The sequence below is a fragment of the Tachypleus tridentatus genome, chromosome 11, assembly GCF_004210375.1.
Source record: "Tachypleus tridentatus isolate NWPU-2018 chromosome 11, ASM421037v1, whole genome shotgun sequence".
NCBI lineage: Eukaryota > Metazoa > Arthropoda > Merostomata > Xiphosura > Limulidae > Tachypleus > Tachypleus tridentatus.
In genome coordinates, this window is record NC_134835.1 from 68,815,643 (window position 1) to 68,821,467 (window position 5,825).

General features: G+C 32.3%; 1 long non-coding RNA gene across 1 annotated transcript; it reads left to right on the forward strand.

Annotated features, from left to right (window-relative positions):
- Positions 1–1,888: 1,888 nt before the first annotated feature.
- Positions 1,889–3,003, forward strand: LOC143232385 (uncharacterized). Its single transcript, XR_013017517.1, has 2 exons — positions 1,889–1,985; positions 2,794–3,003. It is a non-coding gene; the product is annotated as an uncharacterized LOC143232385 (long non-coding RNA).
- Positions 3,004–5,825: the final 2,822 nt, after the last annotated feature.

Genomic DNA, 5,825 nt, shown 5'->3' on the forward strand with positions numbered 1-5,825 from the left:
TAACGCTATAGTCATAATGAACACGAATGAATACATCCAAAAAATGAAAAACATCCTATCAGACACGAACAAATTTAAAGTAATGCACACAAATCCAACAAAGACACACGAGATGCAACTGAACAAATTACTACTACAAATGAAAAAAAGCCAACACAATTTCACAAACACTTTATTCCTACCTACGTAAACACCGACTCACGCACACCACAAGTATACGGCATCCCCAAACCTCATAAACCAGATTGTCCATTACGACCAATAATGTCCACATATGAATCGTTTAATTACAATCTTGGTAAATACATAGCATGGGCATTCTCCAAATATGTAACATCAGCCAGCTCATTCATCAAAGACTCTTTTAATTTCAAGTCTAATCTAAATCAACTTAATTATAAAGCCTTAATGGCCAGTTTCGATGTTATATCCCTCTTTACAGAAGTTCTAACCGTTGAAGCCTGCAAGATAGCCTTAGAACTCTATATCCGAGACCCTAACCCATCTATAGACATTCCCAGCAACCAATTAGCAACCCTCATAGAATTCACCACGATAAAGACAAACTTCATGTTCAACAACCACAACTATATACAAACAAATGGCCTAAGCATGGGCAACCCAGTATCATCAGTTCTAGCCAATATTTTTGACACAAGTTGAAACACAAGCAATTAACACAGCATTACATCCACCACTGTACTGGTACAGATATGTGGATGACACGGTTGCGGGATTCAGATCTACAGAACACACACTTAATTTTTTCAATCACATTAACTCTAGACATCCCAACATTAACTTCACATGTGAACAGGAAGAAAGCAATCAAATATTATTTCTTAACCTCAATTATAAGAACCGACACACAATTCAAAACAGAAATCCGCCGAAAAATCACCCATACTGGATTATACATTCCTTGGGACTCAGCACATGAAACAAAACAAAAAATTCAACATAATAAGAAACCAAATAAACAGCCATAAAACTATGCTCACCAGATAAAATTAACGATGAATTAGACAAAATAAAACAATACTTCATCAACATCAATAAGTTTCCTCCGCAAACCGTAGAAAACGTAAAATGCACACACCTAGACAGAAAGCAAAATCAACCAACAAAAGTAAATATATCTCACGAATCAAAAAATCACGAAACCATATACTGCTGCATACCATATATTCCTGACATCAACAGACAAATAACCAACATTTGGCAAAAAACTAGTAACAAAATATGACATTCCAGTTAATACCAAATTTATTCAAAAGCCAGGCACAAAACTGAGGTCTATACTATGTAAAAACTACACTGACAAACACCACACCAACATTATTTATAAAATACAATGTGATAACTGCCACGACTTCTATATTGGAGAATCATGTAGAAAAATGGAAACCAAATTCAAAGAACACAAGTCACCTTCACACGTTTTCGAACACAGCAAGTCAAATAACACAACATAACCATAGAAAACACTCAAATACTAAATAAACAAACGCAAAATTAAAGAAGCCTTATTTATACAACAACTTAAACCCAAAATAAACCAATATAAAGGAACGACTTTATACCTATATTTAATATAATAAAATAAAATTATATATTCAAACATCTAACACCGCTCTCTACATTCCGACACTCGGTTACACAACCCCTTCCAAACATGTGGTCAGCTTTCGGTCAGTTACCTCTTTCTTTGTGAACCTCACGATGACCGAAGGTCGAAACGTTGTATGCTCTTCTATGTAAAATATTTTCTCAACCCAAACGAGCCGTTTTTCATATATACTGCTTGTATTTGTTTTTAACAGGTGTTTTTATGAATGTCTTATGTGAAGTTGTTTTCAGTACAAACAAGTTTTATGAGTAATAGCATAAATTACTTTATTTTGTGACTTAATCAGTACTTAATTCCAAGTTTTATACTCTACAGTGGAGAAGATGCTCTTCATGAATACACAGAAATTAAAACGGTAAGTAATGTATGTGCAAATACATGACCATATTTATTTTTAAATTAATGCAGGGCCTCCATCACAAACTTTTGAGGAGGAGGGGAACCTCTAACAGATAGCTGTTTATATGTTGTGTTGACGAGGTATGTTTCCCATTGTCTAAGCTCTTCACTTACTTGAATATAGTGCATAGTAGTGGAATACATGTGATCTGTATTGGCAAACCACCTAATTATCATATTGGTCTAATTATGGGTTTTTTTAGTATAAGCTTCCCCCTCACTCCATGCACCTTCAATTTTCAAAAGTATAGGAAAGAAAACCATATCCTTTGTTAAAATCCATACTGTAATTGAACAGCTTGTTGGTGGATTTAGGTGCAAGAATTAGCAATGACCTCGAGCAAACATCTTGTACTTTTGTGTAGACAGATTCTATCTGGACATTGAAGAATACAAGATAGCATAATGGGAAATGGTCTATGGTCAGCCATGATTATAAGTGGTTATAAATATACAGCCCAATTAACATATAAAAAACAAAGGCCAGGAAAAAGCCTTTATAATTGGGCTAATCTTGAATGCTGTCTTCAAGTGCTTACTCTACCTTTTTTAAGTATAGTAGATTAGTACAAATATAATCTCTAAGTAGATTACTCTAACAATTTTGAAAATAAATAATTGTATATTGGATGCTTGGGCAATCTTGATTGATTTATCAATGTTGAAGTTGTTAAAGGTTTTTCTTAACTAACCTTGTTATTTAACTTTCCTACTATGTGACTATTATCAGTACTGATTGCTATTTTTTCTATTTCAAACTCCAGGTTACAACGCAACTTCCACAAAAGAACTCTTAAATATTCATCTCCAGTTTCACATGCCTCAATCTGTGGATAATTTTTTTTTTATACCTAACAAGATGTATTTTCAGTATGTTCCTATCCTACATATTGTGGTGCTTTGTTCATAACTAATAATTTGGAACTTGTTAAAATCCTATTTGTCTGCAATAAATCATACTTTGTTTCTGTATATGAGATACTTTGTAACTTCTTTCTTTCAGTTACAAGGGGAGAACAAAAAAAATTGTACCATTTGAAAAAAACCCACACAGCTGCAAACAAATACTACGTTACAATTGTGTCCTAAACGAAAAGACAAATGCATAGATACATAAAATCTAAAATTAATGAATATACAACTAAAAAACTATTGTGGGATATCTGTCTTTAGGTAAAGAATATGCTAGAACTCATTTTGGATATAATGCATAACCAGGCTTTGTGAATAAATAATGAAAGAAAACTATTTTGTCATGGTTTTGTTATATGTGTACGTGACATTATTTATGATTTAAAGAAGGAAGTTCAAAGGAGAAACGTTAGTTTTAGAAATATACTTTCTAATTATGGTATATGTATTTACAAACTGCCTCTTGTTTTAAAATACTCCTGTTTTGTCAAATCTCTAACCACTCCTTGAAGTCCAAAATTTGCTAATATACCATATTTCCACTAGTTAATGCATAAAACAGGCATAGGAAATTTGTTTTACAACAGCTAAAATACTCCTGTTTTGTCAAATCTCTAACCACTCCTTGAAGTCCAAAATTTGCTAATATACCATATTTCCACTAGTTAATGCATAAAACAAGCATAGGAAATTTGTTTTACAACAGCTAAAATCTTAAATTTGTTAAAGGTTTAATTTTCAAAAAAGGGAAACCTTTTTATTTGTTAATGTTTGTTTCATGGTTGAATTTAATTTTCTTGTCCTTAAAATTGACTGTCATTTAATATTAGGAAAGCTTTTTAAAAAACAAGAAACTCCCTATTCTTCCTTTTTAGATGTAATCTGTTGTAATTACTTTCTAGCTTTTCTAAATACCTGATAAAAGCATTAAAGTTTTAAAGTATAAAAGTCGAATGGTTGCTTGAATCCTTCATGAGTATAAACTTTTTAATCTTTATGCGGCTGAACTGCCACTTTCCTTTTGGCAAACGCAAACTAACGTGGCAGGGGTTTAATTTAGAGAGAGAGAAATCAGAAGAGTTCTCTCTCCAACTGGGGTGTTCAGGAACGTTGTGGTTCCTCTTTCCTTTTTGCGGGATTTGGACAACCTTTTATTCCTTATTAATCTCGGAGCAAGTTTTCTGACTTGTATAATAGACAAAGGGAGAGGAATTGACGACAAATATTGCACTCTTCGAAGAAAACGTATCCGTAAATGTACAATTTTAATTATTTAAATTACGCCACATTTCGAAATAATAGTGACTTTAATTCCTAACAATTTAATATAGAATATCCTAATTGTGAAATAAAACTTCTTTTACCAGTATTACTCATGTCTGGCCTCCCGCCACATCAAAAGTTTTTCTTGTTTTTAGAATTTCGTGAAAAGCTACATGATGGCTAGCTGTCCTTAACTTAGCAATATAAAACCAGAGGGAAGACCGTTAGTAATCGCTGCCAAAGCTTTATATGTAAAGTTGAGTAATAAAACATAACAATCGATACATGTAACATCAAAAAGCTTATTACAGTTTCATAAATTAATTGATTAAAACGCACGAAACTTTATTTAAAGCAACATCTTAGTCATAGATGATTCGTAGGATTTCGTTAATTGGCGTATTATGGCACAAACAACTAGACTATCTGCACCATTTTATACGAAAACGCAGCTTTTCTACTTGTAAAATCTTATACGCGCTTAATGAGGGCTGTCTTTAATATAGGCATATGCTCATTGCTATGTTTTATATATAGAGAATTTAGTTACACCGGAACTATATATATTCTCACTATATTCTCAGACAAACGTCAGTAACAATCTTCAGCTATAGCTCAACTAATGAGATAAAATAGTCAATGGTTACAGTAGTTCATTATGAATTGTATCATCTAGCTACTAGATATGTTTACTATCATGACAATGTGTAAAGGTAGCTACCGTAGAAAATAATTCTTTGCTCATAGTTGAGCATAAAAACAAAAGCCAGGAAACAAGATGAATAAAAAGAAAAACATTGGAAGTTTAAAAAATTGCAAATAGGGCACGTAAAAAAAAAAGGAAACAACGTCGTAGATACTGCATACATTACTCAAACTACAAATCAATATTTTGACCCTTCTACCTAGTAGCACAGCAGCATGTCTGTAGGCAGAGAATAGATAGCCCATTGTACTTAATTCCAGATAAGCAAAGAAATAACGTAACTTACATCAGTGATATTGTTTCTAACCTCTCCAGTTTTTGAAATTCACTGTAATGGTGCTTTTAGCTCCACTTATTATAATTCTAGGTCACAGCATGAAGTCAAAATGGGGGTTTATAATTTGAATAAATAACACCTATAGTATCTCTAGCCTTTTTTTACGATCCTTATTTGCAAGTTTTTAATTCCACTTTTTTATTTACCCTGTTGTAAACATCTCAAGCAGAATGTGTATACCACAGGTAAAAAATATTATTTAAGACCGTAATAATGTTATTAAAACTTTACAAACATTTTACTGAAATGTTAGTGCCATCTGTGATGTGTTCATAAAACTAAGTGTCAAGGCATTTGTAAAATAAAGGTAATCTGAAAGTTTCAGCTACAACTGAAATTAGACTATAACAGAATGTGGTTACTGAACGAATGACTTATACTCGAACATTCATTCGAATATAGTGGGATAATATTAGAGTTAAAACCGTATTTAATGGCAAAATATAATTGGTATGACAGAATAATTGGAAAGTGAGAATTATTTTTCAAGTTGAAGAACATGTGAATGAAAATGCACCAAAGTAGAAATTATTTTTAATACAACATACAATGGGACGACCAAAGTTGTTGGTTGGTTT